Raw genomic sequence first — 16,083 nt, 5'->3', positions numbered from 1 at the left:
TCAGTGAATTGAAATCAACTTAACAGTAACTGGCAATTTAATTAAGTGTTATGGGTGTTATTGCTAGGTGCCATTGAGTCAACCCAGAGCCATAGAGACCCTGGACACAACAGAACGAAACACTGCATGATCCTATGTCATCCTTACAATTATTCCTGTGTCTGAGCCCATTGATGCAGCCACTGTGTCAAGCTCGCTGCCCTTCCACTTTACCAAACAGAATGTCCTTCTCCAGGAACTGGTCCCTCCTGACAACATGGCCAGAGTACGTAAGATGAAGTCTTGTCATCCTTGACTCCAAGGAGCACTTTGGCCAACACAGATCAGTTTGTCCTTGTAGCAGTCCATGGTCCTTCTTCTCCAGCACCACAGTCAAATGCACTGACTCTTCATTGGTCTTCCTGACTCAGTGTCTAATTCTCACATGCATATGATGCAGTGGAGAATACCATGGCTTGGGTCAAGCGCACCTTTGTCCTCAAAGTAACATCCTCATTCTTCAATACTCAAAAGAGGTCCTGTGCAGCAGGTCTACCTGAGGCAATAAATGTTTGATCTCTTGACTCCTGTTTCCATGAACACTGATCTATATGCTATAACAGGCTACAAGGAGGGAGGAATGGGAAGTTGTTGATTTTGAGTAGATACAGAGTTTCTGTTAAGGTAAATAAAAAAATCTAGGGAGAAAATAGTGATAATTGTCAGTCAATATTATGAATATGATTAATGCCACTGATTGTATCTTGAAAGAGGTTAAAATAGCAAATGTTCCATTATGAGTATTTTACCATAGTTTAAAGAGAAATTAAATGAAGCTGCTTTAGTTCATTGCACCCCATGTTGGCCTAAACATTCCAAGAACAATGACATAAAGGAGCATTAGAATATTCCGGACTGCTGAGACTCATGGGATAGGCACGAGGGCGTCATCTTTGTGAGGCTGTGCAGCACAGCTCTCATCTCCAGCGCCCGAGGACCTGGATGGCATCTTGGAACGGCTGCCCGCTGAGTGTCGTTGACGGCACCACTTGTGAGCTGTTGATATGTAACAGGCTGTTCAACACATTGAAGCAAGTTCTTTGGAGGGCTGGCAAGAAATATATGGTGAAAGAATGGCATTTCCTTATGACTTCTCTGCTATCTTTAATCCTACTGACTGGGTAAAGTACTAAAACATTAAGTTTGTGCTTTCTACACCCAAAACTGCTGCCTACAATCAGTTCAATGCAGTGCAAATAGTCGTAAACTGTCCCTGTCAGTCTGTCAATGGGTTATACCTGGAAGGGAAATAAGGATACCTGCTGTGCTTAGCACTCATGAAGAGTCAGTCTGGAACACCCACAGGACACTTCTACCCTGTCCTATAGGCTTGCTATGAGTCAGCATTGACTCCATGACAGTGACTTTGAAGGTTGTTTTATTGTTGTTTGTTTTTCTGACACAGCAAAAACATAAGACAAGGCTCTTGATTTAGCACAAATCCATGACCTGGTTTTAGAATAAGAGTTCTTAAGTTTGGTGATCCATGAAGACATGAAAGGTTTTCAATCCAGGAGACAACTCACTATCAGCATAAGGGACAAACCTGCAAGTGATTGTGTGTCTTTTTGTGGGGCAAGGGGCCATCAGTCTCACCAGATTCTCAAAGGACATTTTGTCAAATGAATGAAGGACAAATAAAATACGCTGGTGGTGACCTCGTGCTTTTAAACTTAAAGCAAGCAAACACGATATTGCTTACAAAGCTCAGGGGAGGGGGCAACTGTCTTGGAATCATAATAAGCTGTTTTTGGCTACCATGCATAAATGGAATAGCAGCTTTAGGAAATTAATGTGAAAACATAAAAAATGTAATTGCTAAGCAACCTGTGCATTAAGCATCATTTTCAATTAGTTTTAACTAAGAACTGGGCTGTTAATTTTAATATCTTACAATTCCATGTATAATTAATTAGAGTTAATCTCTTTAAAATTCACTTTGGAGGCTCTGTAAACCATACCATGCTTTGCTTTTTCAAGGCTGTCTCTTCTTAAAAATATAAATGTCATATCCCCTTGATAGACTTATGGGCTACTGGAAATAATAGGCGTACTTATTTAAACGGTAGCTTAAAAGAAGTGAGGATCTCAGCCAGGGTGCCGTGTAGCACCAATGAAACATGCCAATTTCATCTAATTCTTTAATGTTTCCTACTCCCATTATCATGATCCCAATTCGACCTTATAAATCCAGGTAAACCAGAAGATATACACTGGTACAGATAAGAGCTGGAAACATAGGGAATCCAGGGCAGATAAACCCCTCAGGACTAAATAGTGAGAGTAGTGATACTAGGAGGGGAAGGAGAAGGTGGGGTAGTAAGGGGGAACCCATCACAATGATCTTCATATAAACCCCTCCCTGGGGGATGGACAACAGAAAAGTGGGTGAAGGGAGATGTTGGACAGTGTAAGACATGAAAAAAATAATCATAATTTATAAATTATCAAGGGTTAGTGAGGGAGAGAGGGGAAAATGAGGAGCTGGACCAAGGGCTCAAGTAGAAAGAAAATGTTTTGAGAATGATGACAGCAACAAATGTACAAATGTGCGTGACACAATGGATGGATGGATGGATGGATGGATTGTGATAAGAGTTGTATGAGTCCAAATAAAATGATTTTTTTAAAATGAGGCTCTATCATTCACACAAAGAAAAAAGTTAATCCAATACTCAATGACATGGGAAATTTCATATGTAACTCAACATTTTAATTGTTCTTGACCTATGAGAAGCATATGAATACCTTTCTTGGAGAATTCAGGGTAATGAATAGTACTTAGAAAATCAAGGGTGTAAAGGAAAAGGAAATGCTCACGGTAATGGGGTAAGCACTAGGAAATTCAATGAGTTGCGATTAATCGGTGCTGTTAGGACCTGGAAGCGCTTCTTGAGAAGTGACCGCAGAGGGGAGGGAAACGGCAGGAGGAGACCTCACGTCCAGGCCAAAACCCCTGACAGAGAGACAGTCAGGCAGCCACTTCCACTCCAACTGCTCCTTGAGAGAGGGGCCTCAGGGATTCCATGCAACGGAACCCACTAAAAAAGAAAATCCCTCAAAACGAACCACCGGCAATGCCGCGGCGACTCATAGTGATCCTTTAGGGCAGAGCTGCGCCTGGGTTCCTTCCACGGGAACCCTTCATAGCGAACCCGCAGGCAGATAATCATCTATAGTTTTCGTTTTCCTTTCTCATTTGCAATTCATTATTCTCATCGCAGATGAGCAATTGTCCGGTGTAGGTAATTTGGCAGTAGGTAAGAAAGAGCTCTCAATCCTTCATCACTACGGTGGTGATGGGGCCTAAGGTGCTTTGGTGAGGCACCAAATCCGGTCTCCTGCACGGAAGTCAAATTCTGTAGGAGGGAAGGGAGGAGAAAGAAGAGGGAAGGAAAGACTGTATTCATTTGACCTTGGCTTAGGATGTTTTCCTTCTACCATTTCAGGGCACTTGGTCTGGTTGTGCCCAATCCATACCCTCCATTTCCTCCCGGTATTTCTGCACAACTCATTTAAAGCCCAAATGCATAGAATAGCACACACATGGGGAAAAAATAGATGTTCGATTGACCTAAAATTTGACTGTGGGTGAATTTCTGTCAAACGCTCCTCCATCAGTCAGGTTACTCTAACCTGAGAGTGACCGTGAGTGAGTGCCTTGATCAGTAGCCGATGTTGACCACAGAGACGGCTGGATGTAGTTGAAGTGCAGGGAGTGGAGGGGGCCTACATGCCTAGAAAGGCATTGGGTGGTGGCATGGAAAGAGAGGCTGAGGGTCCCACTTCAGGGAGAGAGGTGCTCGAGAAGGAGCCTGGGAATAAAAAAGACCAACTACAAGACCTCAAAGCCTCTATTCTTCCACCAAGCAGAGCAAGCAGAGGCTGTTCAGGGGGTACTTCCTGCCAGGCAGCTGTGCAAACCAAGCCTCAGCTTCTCCTGAAGGCAATGGTGTTCCTCGTCCTCAAAGCCGTGGTAAGAACAAAATGGGAAGGGAGGTGCCGATCTAGATAGAACACTATTTGTGTCAAGGAATGAGATTTCTCCAGGCAAGCCTGAGGCAAAATTCTGCATGACGTTGGTTTGAGCCTGGTGGGGACGAGAAGGCAGCCACATCTCCCGAACATCCCTCCCACCCCCAAAGGACAGCGAGACTCAGGATGCCCTGGGATCTGGCACAGGGCAGACCCCTGCTACTTGTGATTTGATAGTGTAAATGCAGGAGCTGAGTTTCTAAGCCCCCCTCCCACAGCAGGAAGGTGAGAATTTGCCAGTAGTTTCAAAGGGACACAAACAAATTTGGGCTGCCTGACTTCACATTATGAGCCTAGGGATTGGAAGAAGAAAAAGACCGAACAGACCCATGACTAGGACTAGCATAATGTCAGCAGGTCTCTGGGTCCCACCATAGCTGTGTCCTATGTCCAAGTAGGATATTTGGACATACAGGTAAGGTCGTCCCACTTAGTGCCAGGAGGATAGAAATCATAGCAAATTGATACGGCAAGCTGAACATTGTGCACTCCTGTCTTGTTGCAATAGGCAGTCACGGAGTTTTTAAGCAAGGAAATGACTTGATGAATATTTAATATGGTTGCTTTATGTGAGAAAGGGGGATCAACTGGAATGCTAATGAATAAGGGTATTTAGGCTTTATGAGCAAAAGCCCATTCAAATTATTTCAGCAGACAATATTCCAGGGCATTTCAAAGGCACTGGAAAACTGGGAAAAGACAAGACTTCACTGTAGGACATGTGTGGTTACTTGATACTGTAGGATAACCTTTCATTTTCTTTTTTAAAATTGAAAGATAATTTTATTGGGGGCTCTTACAGCTCTCATAACAATCCACACACCAATTTATCAAGCATATTTGTATATATGTTGCCAGAATTATTTTTTAAATGTTTATGTTCTATTGAGCCGTTGGTATCAGCTCTTCTTTTTCCAACCCAACCCACCCCACCCCACACCCCAGGACTCCTTGATAAATGACAAATTATTATTTTCATATCTTACATCGACTGCTGTATCCCTAACCTTTCATTTCCAAAAGGGACATTGCTAAACCTACCCAGCAGCATGAGGAAAGTGTAATTCCTTGGGTGACTGAGGGACCCATCGTTGGTGGAACCGATGCTACCTGGAAAGAGGAGTGGTAGGGGCTAGAAGGCTGGTAGTGAGACAGGCAGCAGTAGAAAGGCTCGGAGGAGAAGTAGGAGAACTGCAGTGTGCTGGCACGAAGTACAGAGCAGCGTCGTCTAGTGAGTGTTGGGGAAAACCAAAAGGATTTATGCCAATTAAAAGGTGGCAGCGTCTTCTCCATTGGAGGCATCTTTCCATTGGCTCCGTTGTTCTGATCACAGGCTTCCAGAGATACACTTCTCTGTTATGCTGGCAGCAGTGTTTGAAAATCTTCCTAACTTATCGGCATTATGACGAGACAAAGCAGCTTGCAGAAAACATAAAGCCGGTCACACTCCTGTCTGACACCCTTTACAGATTTCCCACTATCTTTGGATGAATGGAGTCAAGATGCAGATGGATGGCCAAGTCCCCACTACTCCTCCAATCTCACCTTTTACCCTAATCTGTGCTCTACCCAAGAGCCTCAGCGTTTGCTGGCCCCTCACTCTGGTCTGTCCTCACTGCAGATTTGCAAGTCTCTTGCCTTACTCCCTTCAGATAAATGAGTCACTCCTTAGGTATAGAAGTTTTCTGATGACTCTGTGTAACACCACACTCCCTGCATCCCTGGGATTGTTTCCCACCCTCTTGTCCTGCTTTGTTTTCTTTCAGAGCATACGTCACTTCCTGAGATAATAGGATACATGCATTTCATATCTGACAGCTACTCTGGGGTCTAAATCATAAAGTGCCCAGAACAGGGATGGGCAGATAGCAGGAACCCAAGAAAAATGAATTGAATAAAAGAACGAATATTTAACACAAGTTTATAATATCTATTGTGGTAGCAATTGTACAATATTGATTGATGTGATTGAACTATGGAATGATATTTCTATCTGTATGAGCACCCAATAAAATGGCTTTGAAAAAAAAAGTATATAATCTCTGACTCTCCAGTAGGTGGTTCCTGAGCCTCTAAGAGCTCTTTTGGTTTTCCTCCTTTTTTTTTTTTGAGGTTTAAGTTCATCAGACTTTCCCCTTCTCACAGTCCTGTGCCCTTGAGCCCTGGTGGCAGAGTGGTTATGCCACAGTGCGTTGTGCAGCTAAATGCAGGTCAGCAGTTGGAAACTACCAGCCACTCCATGAGAGAGAGTTGGGCTTCCTACTTCTGTAAATAGTTACAGTCTTGGAAATCCACAGGGGCGGTTCTACTCTGTTGTATAGGGTTAATAAGAGTCAGAATCAACTCAATAGTAGTGAGTTTTGAATCTTTTAGATCTAGTGGGTTTCGTTTGCTGGGGAGGAATTGTTCACCTGTTAGAACGATGGGGAAGAAATAAAGGGGAAGTGGATGTCCACTAGCTTTCAGTAATTAATTCAGTTTGAATGCTCCCAATTCTGACTGACATATGTCAGTGATCCCTTGACCCTTATTTTGAAAATGATGCATTTTCATCAAAATATCCCCATCGTTGAGGAAAGCCCACTATGCCATAAGGGAGGAGCATCAGCCAAATCGTTAGGCACAAGTGCAAAATGCCTTTGGTTACTTGTGCTTTGTATTTAAAATTCATGCAGTCAAAAAATCTATCTCATTAAATCATTTCTTTTCATTTAACTTACAAAACCTTCCTTCCATCATCCAGTAAAATTGCTAATGCCTGACATTAATTCCTTGATTTACCATAGACTGCAATCATTTTCCCAATGTGAAACCAGGAGGATACGTTTGCATAGGGGTGTTGAGCAAGCTCCAGAGGGTTCTAGTCTTATCAATGCCCCAGAGCCTAGGCAAGGTGAACTCTCTGAACTTCAGCATTGTGTTTTGTATCTTTTCTCTCAAGGTTAAAGCAACACATTTTTTACTCTTTTACTAGGTAACTGGTCAATCTGTGAAGGAAATCCTGTTGGTATGCTATACGTTTTATAAAATGCTTTTTTAAAACCAGTGTATGTTTGTGGAAGCTTTGTAAAAGCAGAATTTTCAAATTGTTTGTTGGACTTGTCTGAACGTTTAATTTAAGTAATTAAGAAAGATACCGAGAGAGAGACTACTTGACAAGCACCCGAGAAGAAGGCATTTATCCAGCCATTCAGGAAAGACACGCTAGATATGATAAGGTTGATAAGGTCAATGTCTCTAACAACAACAGCTCATCACATTATGCGGATTCATATACAATTTACAAGGCTGTAACTCATCAGTGGTCCAATCCTCAACGGATCCTGGGGATGGTGTAGCACCAGGCAGCATTTGGCCCGTGGTGTACAGGGAGGGCCTCTGTCATGTGAGGTCGTCTTAACAGCAGCTACAACAACAGATTTGTTGTTCGTCAAATATCATGTAGCAAAATGGGTCCATTCTCTCTGAGAGTAAATGAGTATGAGTGGATAATGGTCTTGCTAACTGGACATCAAAAATAAAGCAACCGTCACCTCGTCCTTTCCCACGTGAGGTCAATTATTCTTCCACTAACCTAAAAGAAGAAAACATAACAAAGTTCCAGACTCACTGCACTTGCCTGAAGATTTCTAAAAATGTTCCTAGTGTAACATATGACAAAATAATAATTTATTAATTATGAAGGGCTCATGAGGTAGTGGGGAGTGGGGAAGAATGGGGAAAATGAGCAGCCAATATTAAGGGCTCAAGTAGAAGGCAAATGTTTTGAGAATGATGATGGCAACAAATGTGCATATATGCTTGACACAATGGATGGATGGATGGATTGTGATAAGAATTGTACGAGCCCCCAATAAAATGGTTTTTAAAAAAGAAAACTATGTGTTAAAAAAAAAACAAAAAAACCTTGACCTATGGTTACCATGGGTGAAGAAGGAAGAGGTTTTGCTTAGGGGGGATTGAGTTTATTTTAATGGTGGTAGGACAATTTGGAGAGGGATAATAATAACAACATGAAGAATATAACCAACGGCATTGAATTGCACATGTGGATGTTATTGAATTGGAGAGTGTTTTGTTGTGTATATTTTCCACAATTGAAAAAAACAATTACATGAATAACAATGAGTACAAGGAAGAAGAAAATCTTCTAAAATTGACTGTGGTGATCATTGTATAATATGTGGATGAAGTACCGATAAAACTGTTTAAAAAGAGCAAAAAAAAAAAAAAGTTCAGGAAGTATTTCCTTCAGAGCTGTAAATTGACTATATTTTAGCCGATGAAATAGAGATGAAATCCAGAGTTTAAAACTCATGGGTAAGTCAGGCTTAGGAATAGCTCAGGAAAATATCAAGGTTATTTTTCATCAATCATTCATAAGTAATGCTGGCCTTATTGTTAAGTCCAGAATTGACAACCGAGAGAAAAGACTTAAACACATTTTTTGAATGTTCTTTTTTAAAGTACAACAGTCTCACTGGAAAGGTTACAATAAAAAGCCAACAAATTGTATAAACTAAAAATTATAAGAACCCATGTGATAGGTAGGTTTCTTGTGCCAACCTGGCCAATAAACACATGCGGGATTAATAAGGTTGCAGTTTAATTGAAGGACAAAGAGATAAATGGCTCAGCGAGCCTCACCTTTCTGCTTCTTGCTCTCTGATGAGCAAACCAGTGTGCAGTTACCGTAGCTCTGCCTCAACTTGTGAGCTACACTACCTGTGGGACGTCCAACCCATGGACTGTGTCCCTATAATTTGAGGTTCCGTCGAGACCTGCTTCGCCACACTGCTGGTGTCTACATAACTTGAGCTGGGGACTGTTAGGCTGTCATCTGACTGACTGTTGGTGACCTGCCTTGCTGTTTGGTGCATGTGGCTCGACTGCTTGTATTGCTCTTCAGAAGACTCAGCTGTCTGCTTCCTTGACTTGCACCCAGCAGCCCTCATGAGTTGAAGGACTGCCAGTGTATTAACTGTCTCTTGGAAGTAAGTTGAACTGAGCCATTTGTACTGCTCTGTGGACTAATTAGCTGTCTATTTCTTATGTTGTATCTATCCATCTGTCGATCTATCTACCTACCTACCTACCTACCTACCTACCTACCTACCTATCTAAAATCATAAGTGTCCTGGCTTTGTTTCTCTAGAGAACCCTGTCTAACACAGCCCCCTTCTGCAATTAATTTCACTCCTAGCTGGTACACTGGTAGCCTCTCTAACATTTTGGTATGTCTTCTTTCAATTTGTTATGTACCCCAATCCCCTCTCATATCCCATCCCCTTCTTTTCAATTAAGATGGATCACACTATGCAAGATATTTTACTATTTCTCTCATTAACAGCATCTCTTTAACATCTGCCCATGTCTATGGATATAGATCTTTTCTGTTGAACAGGTACATGATAATCTGTTGTATGGCTATGATCATTTGATTTCTGTCCTATTGAGAGACGAGGTGGTGATTTTCAGCATGCTTTTGAAAGACACTTGTCATATTTTAAGAAAGCACAGACTCTTGCATTAAGCTGCTTGGTTCATAGCCCACTTCCACCACTTATTAATTTGTATAAGTTCCTTACCCTCTCATTTCCAGTTATTTCAGCTGCAAAAGAGAAGGAGGGGTAGGTGGAGGAACCTTATAAGATTATTGCAAAATGTCAGTAGACAAAAAGTGCATAGAATAGTCCCTGACTGGTAATAGAAATTGTGTGAAAGTGTGATGTATTTTTATTTATATGGGTAATACTGCAAACATCTACCTGCTGATACATTATGATTTTAACTCTTAAAAGAATTGAATGTTTTGGAGGACACAGAGCCAGGTGTAAAAATGGCCAATGGGTCTTAGTCCACATTTCCTGTTGAGCAGAAACAAAGTGACAGGTGGTTCTGCTCATTTGTACACCAATACCAGAAACTTTAAATAAAAATACTTATTTTCCAAAATTTTACCTTTTGGCAGGAGCCACAGTATTTTTCTCACTTCATTTATATGTTAATGATTTATTTTCCTAAAAATCTTCTAAGTTCCTTTCTATAAATGAAATCTAGCAAGTCTTCTTAGGGAAGGCCCTATCCAATAAAACATTTTTTTATTTGAACGGTTTTCATCCTTCCATTGAAGTGATTTGAAAATATTGAATTGACCAAACTTACACTTTAGTTTAGCATTGCACAGACTAGGTCAAATTATTAAAAACCCACAGAAATAAAAACAAAGTAGAGCACTTCATTTAGTTTAAAAGACAGATTGCCATGTCCTGCTCATCACCCAGATATCTGAACCACAGCAGCCACACGGCCCGGATTTTACAGAATCATTTTCAGGTTCCTAAGTTAGGCTTTGTGTATGTTTCTGGTTTGGAGTGTGTGACAACTATACCTATAACACTTGTAATTTTGGAGTCCACTAACCAGCCTTGTTCAGGCTCTTCAAGACAGTGGCTACAGCTCTGGGCATTCTCCCAGATCTCAAGTCCACTATAACCAGACAACATATTCTTGTTTACGTAACTCCAACATCGCGCATACGTGACTTCTCCCTGAGAAGAGATCTCACACAGGGCGAGGCCTTGCCATCAGGAACAAACAGACTCTCAAGTGTTGTTGCTGTTAGGTCCCATTGAATCAGTTCTGAGCCATTGTGACCCTCCGTACAGCAGAACGAAATACTACCTGGTCCTCCACCATCTTCACCATCCTTCTTACATTTGCGTCCATGGTTGCTACCACTGTGTCAGCACATCTCGTGGAGGCCTCCGCTATTGCTGCCTCCACTTTGACAAATGTCATGTTCTTCCCCAGGGAGTTGTCTCTCCTGATAACGGGTCCAAAGTACTTGAGAGGAAGTGCTGCCATTCTTGCCTCTAAGGCAGCGGTTCTCAGCCTGTGGGTTGCGACCCCTTGAGTCTAGCGATCCTTTCATAGGGGTCGCCCAGTTCATGACAGTAGCAAAATGACAGTGATGAAGTAGCAACAAAAATAATTTTATGGTTGGGGGTCACCACAACAAGAGGAACTGTATGAAAGGGTCACGGCATGAGGAAGGTTGAGAACCACTGCTTAAGGAGAATGCTGACCATATTTATTCCAATACAGATCAGTTTGTTCTTTTGGCAGTTTATAACAATGTCAATATTATTTACCAACACCACAGTTCAAATGTATCAATTTTTTTTCAGTCTGCCTTACTCAATGTCCAACTTTCACATACGAGGTGATTTAAAACACCATGGTTTGGGTCCGGCTCACTTTAGTCCTCAAAATAACATCCTTGTTTTCAACACTTTAAAGAAGTCTTGTGCAGCAGATTACCCAATGCGACATGCCTTTTAATCTCTGACTGCTGCTTTCATGCGCACTGATTATGGATCCAAGCACGACAGAGTCCTTGACAACGTCAACCTTTTCTCCAGTATCATGATGTTACCTATCATAGGTCCAGTTGTGAGGATTTTGGTCTTCTTTACATTGAATTGGAATCCATACCAAGAGCTGATATCCTTGATCTTCATCAGCAAGTGCTTGAATTCCTCCTCACTTCCAGCAACCACGGTTGTGTCATCTGCATATGTCAGGTTGTTATACACCTTCCTCCAATCCTGATACCACAATCTTCTTCACGTAAGCCAGCTTCTCTGTTTATTTGCTCGGCATACAGATTAAGTACGTATGATGAGAGGATACATCCTTGTCACACGACTTTCCTGATTTAAAACCATGCACTCTTCTTTTTTTCTGTTCACACAACTGCTTCTTGATCCATGCACAAGTTCCTCATGAGCACACTGGCTTGCTCTGGAATTCCCATTCTTCTCAAGGGTCTCCATGGTTTGTTATGATCCACACAGTTGAAGACCTTGGAATAGTCAACAAAACACAAGTAAACATCTTTCTAGTATTCCTTGCTTTGAGTCAATGTCCCTCTGACATCAGGAATGATGTCCCTTGCTCCATGTCCTCTTCTGAACCCGGCTTGAACCTCTGGCAGCTCCCTCTCAATGCACTGCTGCAACCTCTGTTGTACAGTCATCAACAAAAATTTTACTTGCAAATTATCTCAGTGATTTTGACTATAATTTGAGCATTCAGGTGCTACCTTTAGTTATTTACAAATAAGACATCAGTGTTTCCTTACAGATTATAATGGAGGAAATGCAAAAATTACAATTGAACTTGACAATATCATAAACAGTGAGAACAAATAATGAAAAATATGTAATTCTTAGGGGAGTGATGGTATTGTTGAAAAGTTGGTCTAGTGCTGAGACTGGGAAGAGTAGAGAGAAATAGAGTCAAGGTGGGGAGATTTCAATTTACTCAGAGACAATAAGCCATCAGTCATATTTTCAGTTTATGTTTATACATTATTTGGCATTTTAATGCTCATTTAATTATTATAGAAGAACTGCCATGCTTTGATTCCATTTGTGAAGAGTTACTAGGATCACTTGATAAAATGAGTAAGAAGAATCAAGGGACTTTAACCAGAATCATGGGAATGATTTCACATTATTCTCAAGAAGTATTAAATATTTCCCATGTATATCTCTCCCCTTTATCCTTACTCTCAATGTTCTAGTTCACGGTTGTTCATCTTTTTTTACTTGGGTAATTTGCACAAATCTTCTCCAACTCCCTCTCTCTTACCTTCTCCCTCTTCCTCCTCCTCCTCCTCCTCTTTCTTTTGCTTGTCTGCTTCTTAATATACTCTATTTTGTCCATCTGAAGTCTACAATTGTAAACCTTGAAGCTTGAAATACAAGACCCACTCACTTTTTTTAAAATAGCCTCTGAGTTCCCACAATCGAACCCAAAGGACTTGATTGAAGTTCGTTGAGTGTACCCTTCGATATTTCTCCTCCGGAAACTGTACACAGTTCCCGCTGAATTCTGATTTGCCCTTACCACCTATTGCATTTCCCTTGCTTTTGAACATCAATACATGGAATTTCCTTGCCCTTTGAATATTGGATTTCTGATGAGTCTTACTTCACACTGTCATCTGGTCCCCCTATTAGGGCACTTTTCATAGGCCAGTGCAGTGATGTGCTTATAAACGTGTCTGATACACAAGATCGCATGTCCACACATTCCAAAATATCCCCAGAGGGATCAGATATCACTCACCAGGGTACACGCCCAAGCAACTGTAGTGTCCAATACATTGTGCTAATATTTCCTGAGTCATGAAGAAACCACCTGTAGCCAAAACTTTGCCTGCATTAAATGAAAAACAAGTTATTGGTTCATTACTTACATTTAATAGTTCAATCATTATCAAGAAAAGTTGTATAATCATCATAATAATCAATTTTAGAACATTTTCTTATTTTTTGTACTCATTATTATTGCCCCCCCCCCCTTCTACCCTACCTCTCCTGCCATAGTCCCTCTCCTCAAAAATCTCCAAACTCCATTGCTATCGAGTCAAGGCCGACTCATAGTGATCCTATAGGACAGGATAGAGATACCCATGTGAGTTTCAGAGACTGTACTTCTTTCTGAGACTAGAAAGCCTCATATTTCTGTCTCAGAGCAGCTGGTGGTTTCAAACTACTGACCTTGTGGATTCCAGCCCAATGTATAGCCACTAGGTCAACAGGGCTCCTAAGAAACAATCGATCCATTTACTATCTTTATAGTTTTACTTATCCTGGATTTCTTATATGGAAAAGGATACAAAACAAAATAAAAACATAAAAACCTCACAACAATAACAAACTGAAACAGAGGGGAAAAACCCAAATAGAAAAGAAAGTAGAAAATATTAAAAACTAGAAAAAATTTAAAATGGGTCAAAAGGGAGATCAAATTATAAGATATTACATTTTAACCTAGCTATATCTACCATGATTGATTTTTTTAATGCTCTCTGAGAACAAGGCTATTCTATGCCTGGTCTATGGTCAAAGGGATTCACCAGAGACTAATGTGTGTGTGGACCTGAAAATGGATTTGGGGCTTACACTGTCATCCATTGCAACTCACTGCCATTGAGTCAGCGCTGGCTAATAGAGACACCCTGGGGGATATGAGACCGTTACTGTTTACTGGAGTAGAGAGCCCAGTCTTTGTCCTGTGATCTCTAGCCTTCTGTAAACCAGATGTTCACAATTTAAACTCAGATACCATTCCCTCCTTTAGATTTGGATTTTATTATTTACAATCCTTAGATCAAACAGGATGGTGAGCTTCTATGTGGACTTAGTTGATGCCTCAGATGGTTGCTTGTTTGAAAACAAGGCTTTAAGACCTCAAGCACTATTATTTCTGATAACCTGGTACCCTATGGTTTCTTCACCACACTTTGTAAAAGCATTCATATCTTCAGTGATTTCTCGAGAAAGTCTGCCTGTATTTTAAGTTAAGACTGTCTCTTTTGGCTTGGAGATGCGATGTGCCTGGAGGGAATGTGGTGAGCCAGAGGAATAAGTAAAATCTCTCTATCAGCAACAAGTGATCCAAAATTAGTGGCAAGGAGGGTGTGAGAGGCCTGGTAAGGACATTGTAACTGAGAGAAATTACTGAAACCAAATGAAGGTTGAGCATGATGGTGGGACAAGAGGAATGTAAAAGGAAATAGAGGAAAGAACTAGGAGGCAAAAGTCATTTATAGAGGCCTAAATGCAGGCATGTACATATGTAAATATATTTATATAGGATGGTGGGGAACTAGAACTACGTGCATATATTTATAGGTTTAGTATTAAGGGAGCAGATGGACATTGGACCTCCACTCAAGTACTTACTCAATGCATGAACACTTTGTTCTATTAAACTTGCATGACAAAATAATGATGTATAAATTACCCAGGGCACATGAGGGAGGGGGGAGCGGGGAGGGAGGGAAAAAAAAAGAGGACCTGATGCAAAGGGCTTAAGTGGAGAGCAAATGCTTTGAGAATGATTGGGACAGGGAATGTATGGATGTGCTTTATACAATTGATGTATGTATATGTATGGATTGTGATAAGAGTTGTATGAGTCCCTAATAAAATGTAAAAAAAGAAAAGAGGAGGAAAAAAAGAAAATGATTAGGGCAAAGAATGTACAGATGTGCTTTATACAATTGATGTATGTATATGTATGGACTGTGATAAGAGTTGTATGAGCCCCTAATAAATTGTTTAAAAAAAAACTTGCATTCCATGATGCACACCTTCTCGACACGATCGCTGAAGACAAGCATGTACATAAGCAAATGTGGTGAAAAAAGCTGATGGTGCCCAGCTATCAAAAGATATAGTCTGGGGTCTTAAAGACTTGCAGGTAAATAAGCAGCCATCCAACTCAGAAGCATCAAAGCCCACATGGAAGAATCACACCAGCCTGTGTGGCCTGGAGGTGTAGAAGGGACCAGGTATCAGATATCAAAGAACAAAAAGTCATATCAGTGGGTGCCCACCTTCCCAATAAGATCACTGAAGACAAATGTGTGCATAAGCAAATGTGGTGAAGAAAGCTGATAGTGCCCAGCTATCAAAAGATATAGCATCTGGGGTCTTAAAGGCTTGAAGATAAACAGTGGCCATTTAGCTCAGAAGCAACAAAGCCCACATGGAAGAAGTACGCCAGCCTGTGTGATCACGCAGTGTCGAAGGGATCAGGTATCAAGCATCAAAGAACAAAAAATCATATCATTGTAAATGTGGGTGAGTGCAGAATGGGAACTTAAAGCCCACCTGTAGGCAATAGGACACCTCCTTACTGAAGGGTCACAGGGAGGAGATAAGCCAGTAGGTTGCTTGCTAGCAACAATGAAGCATACAACTTTCCTCTACTTCTTAAATGCTTCCTCCCCCCACTAGCATGATCCCAATTCTACTTTACAAATCTGGCTAGACCAGAGGATGTACATTGGTACAGATAGGAACTGGAAACACGGGAATCCAGGACAGATGACCCCTTCAGGCCAGTGGTGAGAGTGGAGATATGGGGAGCATGTAGGGAGGATAGGGTAGATAGCGGGAACAGATTACAAGGATCTCCATATAACCT

Source organism: Tenrec ecaudatus, chromosome 7 (genome assembly GCF_050624435.1).
Source record: "Tenrec ecaudatus isolate mTenEca1 chromosome 7, mTenEca1.hap1, whole genome shotgun sequence".
In the NCBI taxonomy this organism is placed as follows: domain Eukaryota; kingdom Metazoa; phylum Chordata; class Mammalia; order Afrosoricida; family Tenrecidae; genus Tenrec; species Tenrec ecaudatus.
Note: the sequence above shows the minus strand (reverse complement) of the source record.